Source organism: Balaenoptera acutorostrata, chromosome 15, assembly GCF_949987535.1.
Source record: "Balaenoptera acutorostrata chromosome 15, mBalAcu1.1, whole genome shotgun sequence".
Taxonomy (NCBI): domain Eukaryota; kingdom Metazoa; phylum Chordata; class Mammalia; order Artiodactyla; family Balaenopteridae; genus Balaenoptera; species Balaenoptera acutorostrata.
Genome location: NC_080078.1, coordinates 87,527,152 through 87,553,522, shown reverse-complemented (window position 1 = coordinate 87,553,522; position 26,371 = coordinate 87,527,152).

The following is a 26,371-nucleotide window of genomic DNA, read 5'->3' as shown; positions in this document are numbered from 1 at the left end:
CACAGCTGTGTCATCAGGCCCGTTTGGGTCTCAGCTGGGTGGGGGGAGTCATTGTATTATTTTCTTCTTCTCTTTGTTGTAGTTCTAGTTCTGTCTCCTGTTCAATTCTTAATATTATCAATGACTTTATTGCATTTTGTCTTTCTTTACCAATCTTGCACTCTTTTCATAGAACAAAATTTAAAACATTTTTTTATCTTTTTTTGAAATCTTAAATCATGGGAAAATGCCTAGAAAAATATCGGTTACTGAAAAATGAAAAGGAATGCAGAGTAAGACTGCAGTGAAATCTAATTTCACGTCCTCTTCCCCGGCTGACAAGGACGCTGACTGGTGATTCCGGCCAGGCTGTGCTCACAGCGGGAAGGGACCAAGCCCTGCGAAGACAGCCGGGTGCTGCTCAGTGGAGGCCCCACCTGGGAGTCCACACTCCTCTTCTGGATGGATACTGAGACAAACACCTGCTCATGTGTAACAGGAGAGACACAACGACCTTGATGACCTTGATGGTTGTTCTGGGGGATCATTGAGAATATGATGGGGCGATATTCATCAGCAGCAAAATGAATCAATAAATGGCGGTGCCTGCAGGACACGTGAGCAACCCAGAGCTGGACCCCCGACGTGGTGGCCACCAGAGAGACTTGAGTGCCGTTGGTAAGTCACAGAAGAAACGATCTTGCATTTTTTAATAGAAACTTTAATAGCACATGAGGCTATGTGAACATCGAGAGATCCAACCAGACATAGCAAAGTTAAAAAGTAAAAGAAGAGAATGCGAAACACAAAGTTTATTTAATTTTTATTTTTTATTATTATTTTTAAAATTTGAAGATCCAGTTGGCTTTATTGTACAATGCATGATTGGGGCAGTGTCTCATCTCATAATTAGAGAGATGCTCCCTAGAAAAACACATTAGATTGGTGGTTCCTTCTGGAGGAGGGGGCTGAGAGCAGAGGGGCCTGTGGAGGGTTTTTTTAAAAAATAAATAAATGAATTAATTAATCTTTGGCTGCGTTGGGTCTTCGTTGCCACGCGGGGTTTCTCTAGTTGTGGTGAGTGGGCTTTCTGTAGTTGCAGCAAGCAGGGGCTACTCTTCGTTGCAGTGTGCGGGCTTCTCATTGCAGTGGCTTCTCTTGTTGCGGAGCACAGGCTCTAGGCATGCGGACTTCAGTAGTTGTGGCACATGGGCTCAGTAGCTGTGGCTCGCGGGCTCTAGAGCGCAGGCTCAGTAATTGTGGTGCATGGGCTTAGTTGCTCTGCGGCATGTGGGATCTTCCTGGGCCAGGGATTGAACTCTACATTGGCAGGCGGATTCTTAACCACTGCGCCACCAGGGAAGCCCCTGTGGCGGGTTTTGAACAAGGCTGGCTCCCCCAAGATGGGGGTGATGCCCACTGGGTGCTATATTATTACTCTTATTATTATTTAAGCTGTACCTACTCACCACGCATACCTTTAGACACTAAGAAGAAATAAAGCTGCCTCTCCCTTCCATACGGGAGCTGGGAGAGTGGTGTGTCAGGCGTGGTCTAGTGGACCCTCTGGGTTTGGCTCGAGGATTCTCAGGTCTCTGCTCCAGGAGGCCTGCAGCTGGGTCCTACGGTCACTGAAAAAGTCTCTGCTGCTCCCCTGAAGGTCAGACTGAGCTGGGCGTCCTGTTGGTTCAGTGGCTAATCTGGCGAGCCTGGCTCCAAGGGGACGAGTGGGGCTCTGGCAAGCAGGTGTCAGGTTGGGGAGGAGAGTTTGCCACTTTCTCCAGAAGATGATCCTTCCCATCCCCTGCACCCCGTGACCTTCCCACAGAGCCAGGGGTGACCACCCTCAAGATGACAGATCCGGGCATAAATAGGTTATAACCTCAAAGAAAAGCAGGCTCCTGTGTGACCATTTGGGTTGTCTTTGCAGCTGCCCGGTGGCTGATGAACAATCCCCTTTGACCGAGACACATCTCACGACAAATCGGGGCAGTGTCTGCCAGCGAGCTGTGGGTACAGGGGCTGCCAGGAAGGTCTGCGGGGATCTGGCTGGGCGTCTGTCAGGACCATAAAATATTTAAAAGGCAGATGTGATTCAAATTTCTCTCTCTGATCAGGAACACAGGTAAGGGAAGACACAAATCACTAACTCATAGAAATGACTCAGCCTCGGGGATCTCTGCTTCCTGTTTGTCTGACAGGAGGAAGTGGAGGGCTCTGGCATCTTGAGGGCACCGTGGGGTAGTGGAGCCAGACTGTGGATGGCTGTGGAGTGGCTACTGCAGCTGTGGAGAGCTGCACAGTCTGCGAGCACATGGGGACACGTTCAGAATGGGTGCCAGGTTCCTATGTCAGCAACAGGCAGCAGGCCTCCTGAGAAATCCCTTCTCTGGAAACGGCACCTGCTTCCCTCACGACGGTGATGGTGATGGGGAGGCCGCTGGGGATCAGCCTCGAAGGCGATGCCAGGCAGTGGAGGGGTCGGTGGGCATCACAGGGAAAAGTAGGCACGTCCCACAGAGCTAGTGACAGGATCTTTCCCCTGGCTGGCTGCCTTGCATGGTTCCCTGACTTTGCAGGGAAAGTGGTCCCCCCGGCTGCCAGGACTTGATGGGGACTTGCATTTGCCCTGTATTTCGATGCTGGCCAGGAGGCCTGTAAGACTGGTCTTCCCCAAGAACAGAGATGGTGCTTGAGAGAGTTTTAGGGGCAAGGAGAAGGATCCAGCAAGTGACTTGAAAGCTGGCTTGTCACATTTCCAGAGCTTATATAGAATAATTAGTTAATTATCACCTCTAAAGATAAAAGACAAGACTGAGAAAAAATGGTCCAGTAAAGATGAGGACTGTTGCGGGGAGGGATAAATTGGGAGTTCCGGATTAACATACACACACTACTATATATAAAATAGATAATCAACAAGGGCCTACTGTATAGCACAGGGAACTCTACTCAATACTCTGTAATAACCTATATGGGAAAAGAATCTGAAAAAGAATAGATCCATGTATATGTATAACTGAATCACTGTACTGTACACCTGAAACTAACACGACATTGTACATCAACTATACTCCAATATAAAATAAAAATTAAAGAAAAAAGAAAGATGAGGACTGTCTGTCAAAAAGAAAAACAGGTCAGGCCTCTGTAGGGACCAATATTGCCCCATGGTTCTCACGGGGGGTGACACTCACCCACTGGAGGGTGTTTGGAAATATCATCGGGGTGGTTTGAGGGTGCTGCCTTTAAGCTTTGACTGGTGGCAGCACAGAGGCTAAGGACCCCGCACCATGCACGAGGGAGACTCCCTCACTCACCCCCGAGTGCCATGGGGCCCCCACTGAAAGCACGAGAGCAGAGGAGAAATACGAGCCCACTTCTGGGGCTGGGTCCGGCTTCCGTCAGTCCCAGCAAGACTTCTAAGGGAAGCTGTAGCCTTGACTGCAGAAGGCTAGTCAACTAGAATATGTTTGGGGCTTCTGGTGTGTATTCTCCATTTATCGATCCCATATTTTACAACAGGGAGGCAGGCTCTCTGGAGAGGGCAGGACATTTCATGTAAATAGGAGAAAGAAAGAAACCTAAGTGTCAAGAGGAAGGAAGTTTGTTAATTACACTCTCCTGCCGGGCTGATAGGATAGAAGGAAGGAGAAAGCCAAAGGCTCTGGGCTTTGGGACAATTCCCTGGTTCTCAGCACAGCAGATTTGCAAGTCTTCTCTCCCCAGTGAATCCATGGGCCACCTGTCCTGTCAATCTCAGAAGCTGTGAAGGGAAATTAGATAGTGCAGGTGAAATGTCTTTAACAATTCAAAGGAGGTACATATACATAAGGTAAGAGTAATCGTGATGATAATTATTCCAAAGCACAGACTGCAATATGTCCTCATCAAAGAGATTTTAGAAGAAGGAAAAAATTTAATCCTAGCAGGGGATCAACCCTTCAAGATCAACCTTGTAGTAATTAATTTAATAATGACAATAATGGCAAAATTGAGTACCTGCTATGTGTGTTATGTGATCGCTGGGGATTTTTTGTTTGTTTTTTATTTGTTTTACAAAGGTAAATGCCATTTAATCCCTACAAAAATCCACTGGGGTGGGAATAAATATTCTCACTTTAAGAGAGACATAAGGACATGGAGGCTCAGAGAGGTTCATTAACTTGCACGATGTCACAGGACTACACAGTGTTAAAGCAGGGGTTCAAACTCAGAGCTTTAGAAAGATGCATGTAGCTCATGGCCCCTCCAGATGTGTTCCTGAGGAGAGGGCCCGGACATCCAAAGCTGCTCAGGCAAGAGTGTCTTGTGCCCACTTCATAGACATCTCAGGGTCTACAGCCAGGCTTATAATTTTCACATCTGCCACCTTCAATGCATCAAAAAAAAAAGTGATGACAAAAGGCATAGTACTCCATCATCCCCCCAAAACTCATTTGATTTGGCTACTGGGCTCGACTGAGCTAGATGAGGTTATGCTTCAAGTAGATGAAGGGAGATGTCTCATTTCCTGCAGTGCCTACCTATTAAGATGGGCGTCTGTCTCAACACGGTGGCAGGTATAAAGACATTTATCTTCACAGTGGGAGACCTCCTCTGAGGTTGGTCTTCAGACGTAGCAGGAATGGGATGCAGCGTTTGTCCTCCCCGGCAGTAGACCAGAGCTTGGAAGAACTTCTTAGATGTCTCTTTTCAAGTGGAAAAACCCAAAACATTTGGAATATGGGTATATTTCTTTTTTCAATTTGCGTTATAGAAACACAGGCTCTCAAAGCCCCTAGTTTATAGACAAAAGCCCCCTGAAAGCTCAAACTGAGAGAGTTAAATAACTTGACTAACATTCAACATTAGACAAAATGAACATCACGATCATTTATTCAGCACACTTTTTTCCGTCTATGGTTCTTTTTTATTTTATTATTTTATGTTTTACTGCATTTTTTGAGCGCTTACTTTGGCCAGGCATCAGGCTAAGCTCTAGAGATGTAAAGGTGAACCAGAACTGGCGTGGTTCTTACGGGCCTGGTGCTTTCAGCTTGGCGGAGTCAATCATGAACCAGATAGTCACACAAATGGTGAAACACTGAACACTTTCCCCCTCAGATGGGAACTAGGCTATCGCGTGCCCTTTGCCACTTCCATTCAACATCACCCTGGAAGTCCTAGCCCGTGAAACAGGGCCAGAAAAACAAACAAAACCTGCAACGCGCACAGAGTGAAAATAAAGAAGTAAAACTGTTGCTGTTAGCAGTTGACGTCATTGTGTACATTCAAAAAATATGGTGTCTACAAAAATTACGACTAGAACTAATAAACGAATTTCACGTGGCCCCAGGATACAAGGTCAAGGTGGGGATGTTCTGAGATGACCCCATCAATTTCTTTCCCCTGCTGTGTGTATGGCATGGCCCCATTGAGAGGTCAAGTCTATGGCTCCCCACCCCTTGAATGTGGGCTGGTCTTCGTGATTTGGTTGACCAACAAGATGACGTGGACTTGACCATCTGGGGCCAGGTTATAAGAAGAACACTCTCTCTGGGGGTTGGGGGGGGGGGTGTCCAGCCACCATATAAAAAATCCCAGTACTCTGAGGCCACCATTCTCCCAGAAGCCCGTGCCTTATGCAGACACTACATGGAGAATGAGATACTGTGGAGGGAGACAAAGAGAGACGGGAAGCCCAGGAGCCCCCAACGGCCGTACGAGCGAGGAGACCTGAGCTGACACCACGTAGATCAGAGAGGAATCACCCAGCGAAGCCCTTCCTGAATTTGTGGTTTACAAAAACGTGAGTGAAATGCAATGCTTGTGTTAAGCCGCTAGATGCTGGGCCCTGGTGCTGGATGTGCCCAGTGGCTGCCATGTTAGATGACACAATTCCAGAAGACAACAGGGGAGAGCATCTCCAGGCCACTGGTTGGGCAAAGGTTCTGTATGCAGGACACAAAGAGCACTGACCACAAAAGAAAAGCTTGATTTTTAAAAATGTCATCCAAATGACAAAATTTGCCTATCAAAAAATACTCTTAAGAGAATAAATAGACAGACCTACTGTATAGCACAGGGAGCTATGCTCAATATTTTGTAATAACCTATAAGGGAAAAGAATCTGAAAAGGAATATATATATACATGTGTGTATGTATGTGTGTGTATATATATATATATATATATATATATATCTGAATCACTGTGCTATATACCTGAAACTAACACGATATTGTAAATCAACTGTTCTTCAATAAAAATTTTTTAAAGAGAATAAACAGGCAATTCACAAAGAGAGAAAAAACATTTGCAATAACCTGACAAAGGACTCATAACCAGACTATATCCAAATTTTTACAAATCAACAATTCAAAGAAAACTAACATAATAAAAATGGGCAAGGCAGTTTAATATCCACTTCATGGAAGAAGTTGTATACATGGCTGGTAAGCAGAGAAAAGGGTGCCCAACATCATCAGCCATCAGGAAAATGCAAATGAGAGCCACAATGGGACACTGTTCATCAGAATGGTTAAAGTTAAAAAAAAAAAAAAAAACGACAGTGCCAAACGTTGGAGAAGATGTGAAGCAAACGGAATTCTCCTACACTGCTGGGAGGTGTGCAAAATAATACAGCCCCTGGGAGAAGGGTTTGGCCATTCCTTGTAAAGTTAAATACATGTCATCCCTAGGACACAGCAATTCCACTTTTAGATATTTATCCAAGAGGAATGAAAACATATGTCCACAAAATGGCTTTTACAACAATGTCTACAACAGGCTAATTCATAATAGCCAAGACCTAGGAGCATCTGAATGTTTGTTCGTTGGTTGGAGGGAGGAAACGTGAGTTCTGCTGTATTATGTAGAGCAACACCGCTCACAGAAGAAAGGATGTGCTGGGGCACGCAACAGCATTGATAAAGCGGGACGCAAGAGTATAGGCTGTGTGGTTCCACTTGTGCGAAATTTGAGAATAGATGAAACTGATCCATGGGAATCAGAAGGGCTGTCGCTTCTAGGGGTGGGGCTTGTCTGGAAAGAGGCAGGAAGAAAGTTTCTGGGTGATGCAAGTGTTCTGTGGCTGGTTTGGGGTGGTGTGTACTATTTAGGGGTGTGTATAATTGTCAAATGTATTGAACGGAACACTTTAGATCTGTGCATTTTAACGCCCATAATTTATACCCCAATTAAAAAGACAGTCACACAAATAAAGGCATACTTGCGGGGTTCTGCAGGGAAGTTCTATGACACTGGAATTCTGTATCAGAGGAATCTGGCCCTATAGTCCCTGAACAAGTGACCTTTGTACTGAGGCGTGGAGGAAGGTTAGACCTTAAGTCGGAGAAGTGAGTGGGAGCAGGTCTGAAGTCCCATCCAGGGAAGCTTCAGTGTCTGGGGGAGAGAACGGATGTCAGTCTGGCTGACTGTGAACATCCAGGATTTTGGTGAAGATTCTGTTCCTAAGAGCAGGGTTCAGGTGTAAAGGGCTTCTGCTCAGAGGGCGTGTGGTTAGGTTTGTATGTTTAAAAGATCATCCTGGCAGCTGAGAAGTGATGGGGCTTGGGGAGGCTTGGTGGGAACAGGAACTCATGGTGGGAGGAGGCATTTCCTGCAGCCGCCCAGGTGAGAGGTGGTGGATGAGGCCGGGCAGCTGTGGAGGGAGACAGAGGTGGGCACGTGTCAGGGGTGCGTAGGGGGCACCTGCATTAAGGATTTACTGAGGATTTGCAACGGGGATCGAGCGAGGGTGAGGATGGGGGTGACCTTTGGGCTTCTGACTTGTGGAAAGGAGGATGATCGTTTTAGAAGGAGGAAACAAGCTTAGAGGACCAGGCTTGGAAGAAACATGTAATATGAGAACTAAATGTATGCAATCAAGGAAAGCTGAAGGGTAGAGGGTAGTTTTTAGAGTGTGTGGCCATCTAATTTACTTAATTGGAGAAAAATTGTCTGCATCTTCCCCAAATTTTGAGAATTATTAGTTCTATTGTATTGAAGAGTTGACATTTTGCCAGAAATGCACACTCCTTTATATTCTTATATATATATATCATATATATTATATATATGATATATATATATATCTTCATATGCAGTTATAAGAAATAACACAGAGATCCCACGTGCCCTTCGCCAACTTTCCCCAATGGTAACATTTTGCAAAACTCTAGTACAAGATCACAGCCAACATATCCACATGGATATAATCCACCAATCTCCTTTTGATTTCTCCAGTTTCACCTGTACTCACTCCTTTGTGTGTGTATATTTAATTCTCTACAGTTTTATTCTTTATATTTTTAATGTTCTATCTCTATTTGAATTTTACTTTTTTCCTAATAATTTTACAAATTAAAGGAAAGGCAATTGACAAAGAAATTGCAAGCTCGTATAAACTTTCCCATTAAATTAATGATGTGGGACCCACCCATCAATCTATTGTAAAACTCGAAATTTCTTAATTGATATGGGAACCAGGGGGAAAAATATAAAAATCCACCATAAAAGCTGATGGTATAAAGGGACTTCTAACATCCAAACTATTTAGGGCTCTAATTAAATGAACTGTGGAACGTTGTGTCCTGGATATAGAACCACCGTGAAAATGGAGTCCCTTCACAGTAAGGGCCAGTGTCCAAATTTGTTGTCTTAGCAACATCGTTAATGTCGGCAATGTCTTGGGGATGGGGTTAGGGAGCAAGGGCCACTCCGTTCTTAGTATTTCAACAACCCTACTTTTTCTCTGTGGACATAATCCTAAACATACAATACATGTTCTCAGGAGTAAAATGTAAATGACGATGATGAAGACGGTTGTCTATCTTTATTGAACACTCACTACTCACCGAGTGCTTTCCTTAAGGAATCTCATATAATGTCAGGAAGACAAGGAGACACAGTGCAGTTAAGTAATTTCCAAGGTCCCCAGTGGTAAGTGGCAATGCCACAATGCAAACTCAAGTCCATCAAACACGTGAGTCAGCTTTTAATTATTTCAGCGTTTTTCACTATTCTATTAATGTACTTAATACACAAATTGGTTCAAGATTTTCCCATTGACCATAGAGTTCATGGCCAATGGTGCTGGTCACAGTGAAGGCCGTGTTCTAGGTGCCTCACCCCTGGGCTCCCCCCAGGACGACTTGGGCTTCCTCACAGCATGGCAGCTGGGCTCCAGGAGGGGGCCTCCCCAGAGAGCTGGGTGGAAGCTGTCTCTTGTGGTCTAGCCTCTACAGTCACATAGCATCCCTGCCTGTGTTGCCACCAGCTGGTCCAGATTCAGAGGGAGGAAACAGACCCTCCTGCTTGCTGGGAGGGGCCTTACAATCGTCTTAGAGGAGAGCGTGTGGAGCTACTGCTGCAGCCGTTTCTGGAAAGTGCCTCCTGCTCCACACTTCCAGGAAGCCTCTCACAGCCCCACAACCGGGCGACTGCACCTTCTCGGGGCTCCCAGGAGACCCGGCGCACAGCTTTGTGTGGCATCCACCGCACGCCAATGGGATTCTCTCTCTGTATCGTTTTTCTCGCCCTGCCCTGCCGCCACTCCCAGGCTGCAAGCTGCTTTATTTCAGGCTTTGCAGATACTTAATTCATCTTTATACTCCCACCTACTAGTGCCGTACCTGAAAGAACACGCAAACAAAACAGCTTTGATCAGTGAACGAATGCTTGAATTAATGAGTGAAACACGTCTTCTTCTTCTTTTTTTCTAATTGCGTGACTGTGAGAACGTAGTTCAATGGCCTTGATTGCCAGTTTCGTCATCTGTACAACCAAGAGGATGAAGTCTGAACCACAAGTTTGGTGCAGAGTCAAGGCCATGACCTATGGAAAAGCGCTTAGAACAAAGGATGCATTGGGTGGATGTGATCTGCACCTGAGAGGGCGCTGATGGTGGTGGGTGTGATTGATGCCAGGGAGGAACCAAGTGCTAGATGAACAGGAAGGGAACCACATGGGGCTTCCCAGGGGAGAGACCTGGGCGCCAACCTGAACTTAAAACAAGAGCAGAAGATCCTCAAACAACCATCATTTAGAACTAGCAGGAGCTACTTTACTTAAGATCTAAATATGCTTCCCATAATTAGCTCTCCACTTAGCTCAATAAATTCCCCTGTAAGCATACAATTCATTATAAATAAATATTACCATGGAGATGCAATGATTATAATATTTTAGAGTGTTTACTCCATATGAATGTTTATTACCCGTATGCCTTTACCACTGTGTAGTAAATGTCTGAGCTTTCTAATGAGCAAGTCTTTTCATGTTTATATTCTGATTATTATCTTCACAGGTAAAACCTTGCAGACAAAGTTGGGAAACTGTGTGAAATCTTGGGAATATCCTTGAGGATGGTCTCACTGATCCTTTTATTTCAGGTTAAGTCAGAGGTTCTCCAGGGTCTGTGAAGAAAGGCTTATTTTCATAACAACATTAAAGGTTTTTTGTCTCCCTCACTCGGAGTTTTTTTGAGTGAACAGTGGGGTTTTGCAGGGCCCACGACAGCTGGAGTGACATCATCAGTCTGATGATGTGATTGCTTTTTCTGGAGCTACAAAATCTTCTCAGCTTTAATTTCTAATATGGTAAATACGGATAGACAAGCAGAAGCACTTTGGGATTTTTGCTCATTTTTAAGGGTGAAAACAGTTCCTGAGACTCTAGCGTTTGACAAACACGATCTAAATTGTGTCCTCCAATCTCATGTCCAGATCTGACTTCTGCAGATACAGCAGCAGATTTCGGAGACTGTGGAGAGAGATGGAGATGAAGACGGTGATGGAGAGGTAGAGACGAGAGACAGGAGATGAGATGAGAGAGAGACGGAGATAGAGAGGTGAGGGGGGTATTACAGGGTCTGCACTGCTCAATTCTTCCTGTATAACAAGCCACTCTAGAACCTAAGGGCTTAAAACAATTGCCTCAAAAGCTTAAAACTACTATTTAACTTTTGGTTCTGAGGCTCAGCCACGGGGCCTGGCTGAGTTGGGTGGCTCAGATGCTATCAGCCAGGCTCTCTCTTCCCTCTGAGGTCCACCATGGTTGCCTAGGCAACCCTGTCTCTAGGGGTGGCTGGTGTTGGCCGTGGTACCTTGGCTCTTCCCCACCCAATCTCTCCTCCTCCAGCAGGCCACCCAGACTTGCTCTGATGGCCAGGCCAGTTTCCAGAAGAACGAGCAGAGTCTCTCAAGGTTTCAGGGGCTCCAGAGTGGAACCCCTCTTGGCCCAGCCAGTTGCAATTCCAGTCCACGTTCAAGGGCTGAGGATACAGCCTCCCCGCTCCACAGGAGGGGCTGTGAAGTCCCCTCAGAGAGCATCCTGACAGCACCAAGTGGGGCCACTTCTGCAAACCATCTACCACTGGGCCTCGCTCTCTGCCACTGTCACACTGAAGCCTCCTGTGCACCCAGGTGTCACCCCAGCTCCCCCCAAGGGCTGCGGACTGACGGTCACACTCACCGACGGCTGTCTTCTGTGTCGAGCAATTGTTTTAGGCAAAAACGTCTGACTTTGTCTTCAGAACGTGAACTCTGCACTTCTCATTTAAGTGGCGTTATTTGTGAGAAGCAGATGTTTGGAATTATAACCTATTTTTCTCAGAATCAAGGACAGTTCAGGTTCCTTAGACTGTTCTCTGAAACGTGCATTGTGTTGACGGAATTTGGACTTGACCCAGAAATGGGCATCTGTGTGTACTCGTTCACAGCTTTTGACAGGGAGGTCCTCAAAGTTGCATCAGCATTAAGTCTGACTCACATCAGTCATTTTCAAATAATTTTAATACATAAACGCTGCTGGAAACATGCGTTAGGGGGATGGGAAACCTTTGAGTAACAGGATGATTCTTTGCTCAGTGACAAAGTGGGCATTTAAAGGTAATATCCGCATGGCAGGAGGCATTTGTTCTAAACTCAGTGATAAAACCCAAAGTGCTAGTGTGATTCTGTGGCCAGAGAATACAGAATCTCAAGGAAAGAAAATGATTTAATTGTCATTATTTCCCTGCATTCTATTTTTTTTTTTTTTGAAATCGCAATGTTTGAGTTTTTAAATAAATGTTAGTGTTTGCAGAGACACCATATGGTGAGCTCACATCAAACGCCTTTTTTCCAATTCCAGGATTCTGGAGAGTGTAAACCCCAAAGCCATCCTGTGCAATCACTCAGCTCCAACAAGCACCCAGGGTGCCAATGAGAGCAACCGCATGCTGATTGCTGAAGCATCATTAGGAGATTCCATAAAAAATATCCTGGAAAATGAACACTTCTCAAACCCGTTAACTCCAAGAAAATTCCCCAAAGGACTTTAGTGCACAGAAATTACAAGCCTGTTCAAAAAAAGTGTCATACCTGTGCTTTCCAGATTCCTGAGTTGTGCTGAGATTAAGACTGATTAACTGCCTCAAGCTGTAAGTGGAGTGAAATATGACTTTGCATCTTGAGGAACCATCCTTGGAGTTACTACTTCTGCTGTACAGCAAAGCGAATCAGTTATACATATACATCTATCCATTCTTTTTTAGATTCTATTCGCATATATGTCACTACAGAGTACTGAGTAGAGTTCCCTGTGTTATACAGTAAGTTCTTAATAGTTATCTATTTTATGTATAGTAGTGCATGTATGTCAATGCCAATCTCCCAATTTATCCCTCCCCCCCTATATTTTTATTTAGCAGATTCTCATGCCATTCTCAAGTTTCTACTTATAAAAGAAAACCTTTTTCACTGGAAGAATTTTGAAAATTTGAACTAAAAATTGAAGAATCGTTTAAAATCATCTTTTGAGCAGGGAGATTTCGGAACTCTCCGCCTGATTTCTCAGCTGGCGTGATACTCCACATTTACGAGGTCCACAGGACCTGCTTCAGATTTCCGAGGCTCCTGAGGCAGCTTGATCCTCCTGGTACACGGGTCTTCCAACCAGCTTTTCAGAGGTTCTACTGCAGAGTCCCTTTACGGACGATCTAGCTGAGTGCAATGTAAGGGGACACCAGATCCAAAAGAAAACGTCCAGAGATTTGGAATTTTTGTTTGTTTGTTTCTACTATTAAATACCCATGGGATATTCTGGGAACATATATTTTAAAAATTCATCCACCGGGAGTCAGGGTTTCAGACGTGAACTCCTAAGTTGTGGCAATCTGGAAGAAATGGAATTTTGAAACTCAATCGTACCCGTGGTGCGTGCAGACGGAAAGAGGCTGTAACCCAATTCTCAGATCTATTGAGCTTTTATCAGCCAGCATTCGCTGATAGAGAAACTAGTCTGCAAATCTCTCTCTGCAAAGCAAGCTTGCCTAAAAGAACTGGAAGGAAGGAATAGCCCTAGTAAACCTTAATTCACCTGGTGACAATTTCCATGATGTTTCCCCCATACTACTAAGGATTCTCCAGCACATGCCCTTTTGAAGGAGTGGGTTGGAGAAAAGCAGAAACACACATTTGCATATCAAAGGGGACCTTGGGTATCGCCGTCATTTTTGCAAATCACTTATTAGATAAATGTTCACGTTTGTAAATAGTGAAGATGGCCTGGTCTTTGATTTGGGTCTTTGGCATAGTCTGAAAACCCCTATACTTTGAAGATAAAAACCTCACTTTTATTTACTTATTTACTAGCTAGTTCCTGCCTGGCACAGATTGGAAGTGTGAAAATGTCACTGCTTATCCCTCAGGGTAGGAGTGTCACTGTTTCCACTGCCAACCCCCTTTCTTTTGCCGAAACAACCGACATCTGTCAGAATGTGTTGAAAATCAATATTAAAGGTGCTTTTTAAAAGTTAAAGAAAAAGTTTTAGTATCTTTCCTCCTCCTCTCTTCACACAGATGAAATGCTTTTGAGATGAAAACATATCCTTTTAATGCCAATGACTCTGTGAATATCAGCTGCTGCTTTGAGCTACGTGAACTCTTCGATCCTCAGTTTTTTCACTGGAAAATGGGGAGAATTACAATTACACTGTAGGGCTGTCGCACAGATTACAATGAGATACATCCCCACGTCCGTGGCAGGGATACCAAAGCATGGATTTTTCTTGATTAAAAGATACTTAAGTGGCCTAACAACCAAATGTGATTGGTGCACGTTGTCTGGATTTGATCTGAACACACCAGTTATGAGACATTATTAGGGCTATTGGAGAAATTTGAAGATGAATGTTATTAGATGATATTAGGAGAAGATGCTTCTTTTGTGAAGTCTAAGAATGGTACTATGGTTTATAAGTAAATGTCTTTACCTTTAAGAGATTGGAACTGAAGTGTTAAACCAGAGATGAAATGTCAGGAATTCATTTTTAAAGTGCTGAAGCCAAAAACAGTTGAAGCAAATATGGTTAAATAGTAATTAATAATCGAGGTGCTACATGGAGATTTATTATGCTATTCTCTCTTCTTTAGTGTCTGTTAGAATTTCCCTGCAGGTGTTCCGGGCCCAGTGGAGTCCAGTCACTCTTGTCAATCAGTAGATATTTATTGTTCTTTCTCTCCTGACCAAAGAAAGGAACGCGGACAGGACAGGAATGGTCTGTGCCCTCTGGGAGCTGCTCTTGTGGGAAAGGCAGTTGTTTACATTGTAATTAAAGAAGGCACCATGGGGAGGGGGAAAGGTAAGCTGGGACGAAGTGAGAGAGTGGCATGGACATATATACACTACCAAATGTAAAATAGATAGCTAGTGGGAAGCAGCTGCATAGCACAGGGTGATCAGCTCGGTGCTTTGTGACCACCTAGAGGGGTGGGATAGGGAGGGTGGGAGGGAGGGAGATGCAAGAGGGAGGAGATATGGGGATATATGTATACATATAGCTGATTCACTTTGTTGTACAACAGAAACTAACACACCATCGTAAAGCAATTATACTCCAATAAAGATGTTAAAAAAAAAAAAAAGAAGGCATGAGGGGCTCCATTCTGTGGCTCGATTCTGTATAGTTTTCCAAAAAGTGGAGTATATGGTGGGTCTGATCATGCAAGATTTACACCTGACGTCTACACAGATTTTGCCGAGAGTCCTGTGTGTATCAGAGGAGGATGGGGCGGCCCCCAATGCCTCGCACTTCCCATGGCTCGACTCCCCACCTTGGACGGGTCACTGCCCTGTTTGCAGTGCCTGACCCAGACTCTCATCGTGGGACTTGCCTCGGCCAGTGGGATGTATGTGAGCAGAGCATGCGCTGAAGCTGGGGCCCGTGGAGGGCCGGGCGTGTTTGCCGAGGTTCCCCTCTGCCCCTGCAGGAGGACGCGCCAGGTCGGGTCCGCAGAGGATGGTGATGCGTGGGGGGGACCCTCACCACCAGTGTGTCCACTGATACCCAGCTCCAACCAACGCGGGAGCCAAATGCATGTTTGAATTGAAGCCTCTGAATTTCCAGGCAGGTTATTAACAACAGATACAGGGTTGGTACGGGGAGGCAGTGAACTTTGCTTCTTCATATGAATAGCTGGACTATCTTCATAAAAACATCGACTAAGGCACTATGCATAAAGAAACTCACAATAAAATGGAAGGGAGAGAGTTTTGCAGGCAATTGGGACTGTTGTGAAATGTCCAGTAGGCTTTCAGACTTGCTTCGGGCTGGGTGATTTAAATTTGTAAGCATTTCAGTATTTGAATGCACTGGACTCAGACTTGATTGTGTTTCCTTTCCATTCGGAGAACATTATGAAAGGGCTTAGTCACCACCTGGGTGGAGCTCTCAGGTCACCCAGAGGCATGGGGGAACGTCATCTGTACCTCCTTCTTCGACCTCCGTGCCCCAAAGTGATGGGAGGCCTCCCGCCAAGCCTGTCACCTGGGAGCAGGTGTGGGTGGAGGAAAGACCAGTACATTCTGCCTGGAGGCAGCAGCTGCCTTCCTCCCCCACCTCCTGCCGGAAGGGACGGAAGCCACAGCTTATGGAAAGAGAAGGAAGAAAAGCCCTGAGAACTTTCAGCTGCAGAGCCACGTTGGGTCGTGTGATGTCGGGTGACATCAGTCATGTCTCATTACGAGGTGCAGTCCCCCTGGGGGGACGCGACCCACTGTGTCAGCCAGAGAGAGAGGAAAGAGAAGGAAAGACAAACCATTCCACGGCTGCTCCAGATTGGAAAAGGAGATTTCTTAGAAACGGAATTTTCTTCATGTATAAAAGAAGGTGAACGCAGATATTTAAACACTCCAGATTTTCTGGCTGGAGTTGCAGACTGGGAAGAATTAGAGGGATTCCCAATTTTCTTAGATCTTGAGCTTATAATAGCATTAAAAAATCCATTTTTATGAAAAAAATCCAAATGTACAGAAAAGTAGAGAAAACGGTATCATGAATTGCCACACGCGTGTCCCCAGATGATCATTATGTTCCCATGGTCTCTGGTCCTTCTGTCCCCCTGCAGTATATTAAGGTACATTATAAGCATCAGGATATTTTGCCTTTAAATACTTCAGAAATGCAGGATGTTTTCTAAAATAATTCTAATAGTGTTTCACTCTACAGACACCCAGCAGTGCTTCCCCGGGCGTCTGCCTGAGAACCTCTGGGTAACTGATGAAAATATTGGTTCCAGGGCCCCATGCTGAACCCACCTAATCAGAACTCCAGTCGTGATGCCTGGCATATGCATTTAACCTGCCTCGCCTTGACTCTGATGCACCATCCGGTCTAAGAGCCCCAGGAATGCTTTCCTCTCGGCCCCTGTTGGTGGAGCCCACCACCCTGTCTCCAGAGCTTGCGGCTCTAAGAAGCTGCTCATCCTTTTTGAGTCTGAAGGACGTAACGCTCAGCTGTGAGATGGGGCATGAGGTGCCCCTGGTCCTTCCAGAAATAACATCCTCCTTTTCATTAACGTTTCCAAGGGTTTCCCAAGACGGGGCTGCTCTCCCGGGACTGAGGACCACAGAGTGTACCCTCCCACGGCCTCCGTGTTCAGCCCGGTGTTGGACCAGGGAAGTTGGACCAAGCCCTGGGGGCGGATTTGGGGAGAGGAAACCCTGTCTGACGCACGGAGACAGCACTGGGTGACCTGGGGCTGCGGTCTTGCCTTTCGCCCCTTCCTCCCGAAACTGCTGAGCCCCCGCTTGGAACATCCCAGGGGAGAAGACAAGCAGTCAGTGGAAAACTGCATGCCAGCAGCTACTGGGAGATTCAAACTTCTAATTACTATTAAATGAATGGGATGTGTAAGACGAGATCCCTAATAATGTTTACTTTGCACTTAATAAATGTCAGACACGGAACTAAGCTCTTTATGTGCCTTATGTCATTTAATCCTTCCAACAGCCTTTTGAGATAAAATATTATAATTTCTGATTTCCAGATGAAGAAGCTGAGCTTCAGGAGGGTTCAATAAGCCGCTCAGAATCTCTCAGCTGGGAAGTGGCGAGGATGCTGGTACCCGTGTCTGTAACCATTAGCACAGAACACCCACCAACGGGGCAGAGGGAGGTGAGTTTTAGTCAAGGATTATTTTTCTTTTCTAAAATTGTACATCATGTGCAGGGCACAGCCGCTGACTTCAGAAAGCGGCATTAGCTTCTGCAGCACAAGGTAAAAAATTTACATCAGATTAGGAAGCGCGGTTGCTATGGTACCAGGAAAGTACACTTTCATGCAAAGCAATTTAATAGATGTGAAAATGTGTACCTTCTAACAGAAACACTATATTTTAGAGATAAAAATCCTCCAGCAGGCAGTGAGCTAATAGACAGTCCTCTCATCCGAGGCCTGGTCCTCTCCTGACATCCCTTCCTGCCTCCTGCAGGGAGGGACTGATGTGAAGGGAATGCCTTCCCTGGGCGGCCTCAGGCTGCTTCCCGACGGGAGGTGGAGAAGAGGTGAACCCCCCTGCCCGTCTGCATCCTGTGCACGGACTGGGTCTCAGCCCAGCTTCCTAGGACCCAAGGGACACCCCGTTCAACCATGGAAGCGCTCCCTTCTCCACCTGCTCCACCTCCACAGCTGCCCTGGGAGCCCAGGTAAAGGAGCATTGTCTCACCTTTACCTGCCGTATCCAGAGCCCAGGGATGTGGTCTTGCAAAGTGCTGGGGGCACCCGATCTGTGACGGGGTTCCTTCCTTTGTGCCCGGAGTCGGACACATTCTGTCTGTGAAAGCTTGCACAGGTTACTTAGCTTGAGTCTCCGGTTCCTTGTCTGTAAAATGAGCCCAATAATTAATTTACCCCCCACCCAGTTTTATTGAGATACTGTTGACATAGTGAATAGTTTGAGGTGTACCACGTGATAATTGGATACATGTATATATTTCGAAAAGTGACCACGGTAAGTATAGTTAAAATCATCACCTCACATAGCTACAAATTATTTTTTTCTTGTGATGAGATCTACTCTCTAAGCAACTTTAAAATATACGGTACAGAATTGTTAACTTTGGTCACCCCGCTGTACATTAAGCTACTCTTAAGATGGTTTAAACTGACCAACTCTAGCCTGGGTTCTTGACTCACTAAAGCTTATGGCTCACAGCCCCAGCGCCCTGCATGTTTGCTGAATAAACACGGCTTGCGTCTCCTTGCCTGGCACTTCCTCCCCAGCCTCACTGGCTCCCTGTTCTCCACAGGACGCCAGGCAGCATCCAGTAACTAGCTCACTGCTTCAGAAGGAAGCTCACCTCCCAGCCTTGACTGTGGTATGCCTGTCCAGCCCATGGTACGCCTGCTTGGGGCCTTTGAATAAGCTGTTCTAGGAAGGTTTTTCCCTCTTTTCTTCACCTTTTTCACGTCTATGGATTCTTCAAATCTCAGTTCAAATGCCACTTCCTCCGGGAAGCCCTCCCTGATCTCCCTGACTAGGTCAAGTCCACATTACATGTCCTTGGGGCCCCAGGTCCCTCTCCTTGGTAGCTCTGTCTTTGTGCTTTGTTGGAACCACATCTTTCTCCTCAATCTACAGGGTCTGCTCTGTGAGGGCAGGATTTGAGTCTGGTGTTTCTTTACCATGTTTTTCTGCCTTTCCCTGCAGAACTGAGCACACAGCAGGCACCCATGACTACTTGTTGAATGGATGGATGGATGGATCGATCGATCAAAGGAAAGCTGAATGTGAGTTGAGTATTGTATCAGTCAGTGTTCTCCAAAGAAAGAGAAGAGGATTGATTGATCAATCTATCTATCATTTATCATCTATCTATCTACCCAGCTACCTATCCATCATCTATCTAAAGAGATATATTATCAGGAACTGGCTCCCACAATTATGGAGGCTGAGAAGTCCCACAATCTGCCATCTGGAAGTACAGACCCAGGGGACCTGATGGTGCAAGTTCCAGCCTGAGGGCAGGAGAGGATGGTTGTTCCCTCCAGGTCACGGTCAGGCAGAAGGGACCGACTCTCCCTTCCTCTCCTTTGTTCTTCCCAGGCCCTCGGCTGGCTGGACAGAGCTCACCCACCCTGGGGATGACCATTTGCTTTACTGAGTCCACGATTCAAATGCTAATCTTCCTGGGAAACCCCCTCACAGGCACCCTAGTATGGGGTCTAGTCTGGGCCTCCTGCCAGAGCACACCCCCCCGCGAGGTGCTGGAGTCCTCTGTGGGTTGTGCCAGAGGCCCCAGGTGTGGCATCTGCCATTTCTGCTCTGTTCCTGCCCCAGCGGAGCCTCACCCACCACTTAGGCTGCAGACCTGCCCCTCTGACCACAAGCTCTGGGTGCGCGTGAGGGCGGGGGACCGCCCAAGAGAGGCGAGCTTCGCCCAGGCTCCCTGGGGAGGGAGAGCCAGCCCACTTCCTCCCCACTCCTCCGGGTAGGTGGGCAGCTCAGGAGGAAAGCCACAACGGGCCTTCTCAGGCGTCCTGGTTGCCCCTGCGTAAGCATCACAACTCCAGCTGAAGACAAGAGACACAGTTGAAATGGAGTCCCTCTCCCTCCGTAAATTAAGTGTTTAATTCTGCTTCGGTAAATGGGAGCCTGTGTTGGGCGGCGAGCGTGGTGAACCCGCAGGTCCTGCGATCGCTCACCTGCGATGGGAAAGGTGCTTCCGGAGCTCAGGAGCCCGTCTCTGTCTATATCGGCCTCTTTTATGAACCAGATTCCCTTATTGTACCTGCCTCTCGGGCTTTCACGTGCCCTAAAGAGGAAACAGACCTTTGAAGGCGTCAGCCCTGTGGTCTGCGCAGGGAAGAGCTCATGTCTTCTGAGCGCTTGCGTTATCAGCTGTGCATTCTCCCGTTTAATTTTTATCACAGCGACTCAGGGAAGCAGTTCCTATTACTTTTTCCATTTTATAGATAAGGAAATGGAGTTTCAGAGGATGCTATTCCTAGCCCAAGGTCACTCATCTTGGACATGTGATTGCGACATCCCTAGGGTTTGGAGATGGATGCTATCGGTAAGGATGGGTTTTCAGACTGGGGAATAAAGATCTACCAGCGAATGAGAGCAGGCCTGTTATCACAGGCAGAACATGTTGGAGAAATGTACAAGGCCTGGGGGAACAGAACCCAGTTCTTCTGGGGCCAGGGTGCGAGGAGGGACACGGTGGGGGACGGCCTTTAGACCAGTCACCCCACAGCCAAGACATCGCCACCTGCATTGTCAGCTCTTGCTGCTATGTATTGAAATTGTGCATCGGTTTGTGTCATTAATACTGCAGAGACTGTGTCTGGTTATGCCAGTCCTTGGTGGCCAGCGCTTAGCAGACGTGTGACACATGGTATATGTATTTGGTGGAGGGACGGAGGGATGGAGGGATGGAAGGATAGAGGGACAGACGGATGGACAGACGGCAAGGGTGAGGGCAGTGGAAGGCCATATTAAGCAACGTGGGCTTTGGGGGTCAATGCAGTGTCTTTCCATGACTTTGGGCTGTGCTATGGGCTGGGTTTGGAAGACCAGTTGGGTTTGGCCTCCAAGATGGCAGAAATTAAACTTGAGCATAATTGGAAGAGGAATGGGTAGGGTTTTTTCCCCACAGTTTTGCAAGTCTCCAAATCTTTCCAGGCCTAATTCTCTTCACTCCCTCCTTGTTGTTCAACGAACCCCAATTCCTGCCAAGTCTGTTTCCCGACCGTCTGTCTCCCTTGCACCATCCCTCCCGTCCCAGGGGCCTCTGAGCCCCCGTCTTCTCGCCCCCAGGTCTCAGCTGCCTCCCAACTGGCCTTTCCTTCAAGGCCCTTGCTCCCCCGATTGATCCTCTCAGAGGCAGGGCCCCACTCCTGCTCACAACCCACCTATGTTCCCCCCCACCACCTGCCCTCTTGAGGCTCACCGCCCTGGCCCATCCCACTGCCCTTGTTCCTTCCTCTTGCTGATTCCACTTTGTTTCAGGCACTTTACAGACGCTGCCCCTCGGCCTGGAAGCCTCTGTGCATCCTTCCTCTTGAGCATGAGCTCGTGGCTGGGGTCTCCGCCTTGGGCAGGTCTCCCAGGACCCTGCCGTGTGCTCACGGCACCAGGACCTGCTTGCAGCTGCCATCACACGGGCTGTGTTGTGATAAAGGTAAACGATCCGTTTCCCTGCTCAGCCGTGGAGTCCACGAAGCTTGGAAAGTCTGCCCTGTCCGCTGCTGTGTCCCCAGCAACAGGCCCAGGTCCTGCGGGAAACCAAGAAGTATGTGTTGAATGAATAAGTGTTGGTAAAAGAAGTGTCATGTTCCTGTGGAGTGGTTTGGCTGCTTAGTGAAGGGAAGGGCCCTGACCCAAGGTTCCTGGTTAGAACCCCGGGCTCTCCACTTATCACTGAGTTTCAATTTTCTCTTTATAAAAGTGGCTGGGGGCCAGAGTGAGGAGTAGAGGTCACCCTGCAGCTCCTGGCACGTGGAAACCTTCCAGTAAACCTCTGCCGTTGTCATCGATTCAAGGGAAGAACAGGCAGGACACGTGGAGGGAAATGGCCCGCGATTCAGAGCAGAGCTGGAGCCCTGGTCACGCTGTCAGTCTTCTGAAATTAATTTCTGTATGAAATTATATTTTCTGAGTGAATATACATGTGTTGTGCAGTGCTGTTTGGTCTGCCCAGTGTCATATTTATTTTATATGTGGGCTTTCAATCAAAACCAGAATCTAAGTGAAAAATTGTTGTAAGATAATGACTTTCTGGTAAAAACTAACTGAGTGGTAGGAGCAGATTTCTGGAGTGTTCGCAGAAAGCTCCGTACCTCTGTCTGCATACGAGGTAACTGGGGCTGGGAGCCCCAGGTGGTGTGAGGCTGTGGGCTCTGGGCCGGGACGGCTGGCCTTTGGGCCCTGGTTTCATCACTGCGAAGCTGTGCAACTTTGGGCAAGTTCCTTAACCTCTCTGGGGCTTCATTTCTTCATCTGTAAAATGGGACTAATGAAAATCCCTGTCTCATAGGGTCATTGTGGGATCCATGAAAATGAATGTGGTGCTTAGAACAGTGTGGGGCACACGGTACAAGCTTGGAACTGGTCTTTGTTGTTGACGTTGCTGTTTATCTGAGCAGCTTCTGACCCACTCGAGGATGAAAACACTTTTCCTGTGTGTCTGAGAATTCAGGGTTCTCCACCAACGTTCCTGTTTATCAGCTCTTTGTTTCTCCCCTCGGTAGGTCAGCTCCATCAAGTGTATTTGGAATGGTAAGTTTTAAGATCTTAGTATATTTATCATTTTTATGCAGGCAGCCATTCTCTGGCAAAAGGCGGAACAGCAGAGAAAACGGCTGCAAAGAGAATGAAGGTTTCTTTGGAATGCGTCACACGGAACGCAAGCTGGATATTAGCAAAGGGAAGGAACTAATGGGACATGACACCAACAAGAAAACCGACAAAACAGCTGAGGAGGAACCTCGAGCCCCCGGCAGCCGAATCCGAGTGAGGAGGTAGGGAAGGAGGCCACAGTGAGGCCCGGTTGGGGCAGAGATGCGGGGGAGGCGAGGGGCGAGCGCCTGGGGGGCTTCCAAAGGCCCGGGAACCTCCAAATCGATGACGAGCAAAGCAGGAATGGGCGCTCTTACTTGGAGGAGTGAAGTAAAGCCAAAAAATAAATGAAAAGAAAAGAAAATAATAAAATAGCCACGGCTGGGAAGCTGGCCTTTCCTGACTTAGCGGGCAGTGCGTGTTTCCACGTGTGGCCGTGAGATTTGTGAGCCCCGCAGCAGGTTCCATAGGTGACAGAGGAGGTGGCAGGCACCACCTCTCTGCCTCCCTCTCTTCTCCTTCCGCCCTCTTCTGTCCCTGACCCTCCTGGTCATCGGAATGGCACTGGGCCCCGGGTGCTTGCTGCGGGGTCAGGCACTGGCTGCTGGTCACCCCCCACCCACTTACTCTCCACAGGGAGCCAGAGCCAAGCTGTTACCACCCCATTTTACAGGAGCGGACACTGAGGTTTGGAAGGCTTAAGTGACTTGCTTGAACTGACACTCACTTGCAAGAGGCCAGGCCAGGATTCACAACCAGAGCTTGTGGGTCGTCTGTGAATGCCAAGGCCTTAGATACAAGGGGTTGGTGTTTGCAGAGCAACCTCACTTGGTAGGACCCAGAAGTTCGACTCCGGCATCTGCTCAAGACACAGGAAACGTGTGTCCACACAAAGACTTGCCCACAAGTTTACAGTAACCCCGCACTGGAAACAACTCAAAAGCCCATCAGCTGGTGGGGGGTGGACACCCATACAGTGGGTTTCTTTCTTCCATAAACAGGAGTGAAGCTCTGATACGAGCTCAGCATGGATGAACCCTGGCGACATTATGTTAAGTGAAAGAAACCAGACACAAAGGACCACATCGTATATGATTCAACTTATATGAAATGCGTGGAAAAGGCAAATTGATAGAGATGGAGAGAGGATGAGTGGTGGCCCAGAGCCAGGGGTAGATGGGGGTTGATTGCAAAGAGACATGAGGGTCTTACTGGGGGGATGGAAACGTCTGGAATGATTTACAGTGATGGTCGCACCTCTTGGTAAAGTCACTAAAAATCATTGAATTGTGCGCTTGAACTGGGTAAGTGTGATGATATACTTCCATGAAGCTGCTTAAGGAAAATTAAAAGCAACGGTGCTTCATTGTCTTGGGTGATTCTCTCTCCTTCTTTGAAAATGAGTAGGGGTGGGGCTATTGGCAGTTCCCCGTCATTCAGAGAACGTTCCCAGAAAATGAATAAAACATAGCGTTCCTTTCATGCGATGTTCTCTGTGACGTCCCGCGAAGCAGGGAGCTAGAAAGACCCACATGACAAGACAGCCCGGCAGAGGGAAGGGCCGGAGCTGTCAAGATCAGCTTTCCGGCCGCAGGAGTGTCAGCCCTATGGGCTGCGCGCATAGCTCGCGTCGCACGGTTCTGGGTCTGTGCTTTCTGCACTAAGCCTCAGTTGCTTGTAAAAGGATGCAGCCGCTTGATTTCCGGCAGGATCTGGCTAAACAATGCCTAATTGTTGCAGGGCCCCTAGAGGGTCATCCGAAATAGCTGGAGAAGCACAAGTAAGTGATCCGTCACATCTCGTTTGGTTGAAGTCGGTGCCTCACCTGCCATTCTCCTCCACTCCGATCCAAGCCCACTCCCATCCCTGGGAGTTTGAGCTCCGCTTCTGACCCTGTATGGGGGCATACATTTTTCAGGGCATTTGTTTCAACAAGGAACCAATGGCAAAGCTGTCTTATGGCAGTTCTTTATTTTTTTTTTTTAATTTTAAAAGATCTAGTAATGCCACAATTTGATTCCGATTGCGCCAGAAAGAAGGTAGCAAACATTTGGAAATGGGTCTTTCTGTTTCTGCCTGCACTTCCAACACAGACAGCTGTCCTACACTTCAACCACCTTTTTTTCTTTCTTCACATCTTTATTGGAGTATAATTGCTTTACAATGTTGTGTTAGTTTCTGCTGTATAACAAAGTGAACCAGCCATATGCATACATATATCCCCATATCCCCTCCCTCCTGTGTCTCCCTCCCACCCTCCCTATCCCACCCCTCTAGGTGGACACAAAGCACCGAGCTGATCTCCCTGTGCTATGCTGCTGCTTCCCACCATCTATCTATTGAAACGTTACAAATCAAAGATGCAAACCAGGATGGGTTGATGGTCTTTGGCTCAGAGAAGCGGCCATGGGCCTGGGTGCCCCACATCTGTGCCCTGGTTACACATCATCACTGTGTTTAGGGGCGAACGGGGTCTCAGAAGTCATCTGTGACATCCTGCCATTTGTTAGCTGAGGGAATCAGATTGAAAGTGCACTTACGTGGCGCACAAGGTTGCCCACTGGCAGCCGTCATTGGGTTGATCCCTTTGCAGGGGGCTGCCTGAAACTGACGGTGTTTTTAGAGGCTGCAGCCAGTGTTGCATTTGGGGGTCACAGAGGAGCAAGTAGAGACTGTCCCTGGGCTGTCTGCCTGCAGGGTGAAAAGAATGTCATACCTCATTGCAAGCTAACAAAATTTCATGGAGCACTGGGCTACAAACTGAGGGTTGTAGACTGCAGAGATAGAGTAGAGCACAGCCTCTGTGTCCCAGGAACTCTTGTTTTTGGGTGGGAAACAGTTTGCACTGCCCTGAGTCAGGTCCGGCTGCACGTGTCAGAAAACCAACGTCAACAGCATCTTCGATGGGCAAAGTTTTACTCTCTCTCAGTTCAGGGCGCATTCCTGCAAATCCATCGAGGACCGGGTGCCTTCATCAGCAAGGGGGAGGTCCATCTGCAGGAAGTGGCCGCCCTTGGCGTGCTCCAGTGTCACTACTGCCCGGCGTCACCCAGCCACGCCTGCAGCGGGGGACACGGCTTTTGTGAGTAAAGTTTAACTGGAACGCAGCCACGCCCACCCATACATATATTATCTGCGGCTGCTTCCTTGTGGTGCAGGGCAGAGTTGAGTAGTTGTGACAGAGACCATATGGCCCACAAGACAAAAATATTTACTTTCTGGCTCTTTACAGAAAAAGACTGCCAATTCCCACGCCAACTGATCCTGTTCCCACCCTCCTCTCTGACCTCATGTCACTTCATCTTTTTGCTCTCCAGCACAGCTGAGCGTTTAGGAAACAGCAGGGAGACCCCGATGGGCTGGAGCAGGGGTGCGCAATTCTCTGGGCAAGGATGTTTCATCTGGAAGGAGCGTTTTGCCTATTACAGCAAACGGGATCACTCTGGGCTTTTGGCTTAAGAGAAAGTAAAGCCTGTTTGTTAAACAAAGCGAAGCCAGAGCTGTGCCGTGTATGTTTCCGGGGAGCTTCCCACGTGTGGTCTTTATATCACTGGACTTTTAACTTAGTTAATAGCTATGGGCTGTGATGACGGCTAATGTATAAAGCCAAGTCCCGGATTGAGGTCCCCATCGCTTGTTTCCAGTTGAAATGTTGAGCGATACCAGACAACATCTCAGGGGAGGAAATTCACGCAGACTGGTTCCCTCCCTCCTTCCACGTCTCCTGTGGAGACCCCATCCCCCTTGCTCTTCAGACCCTGGGCATCCTGACCACGGCTGTCTCAGGGCCCCTGCATGGTGTCG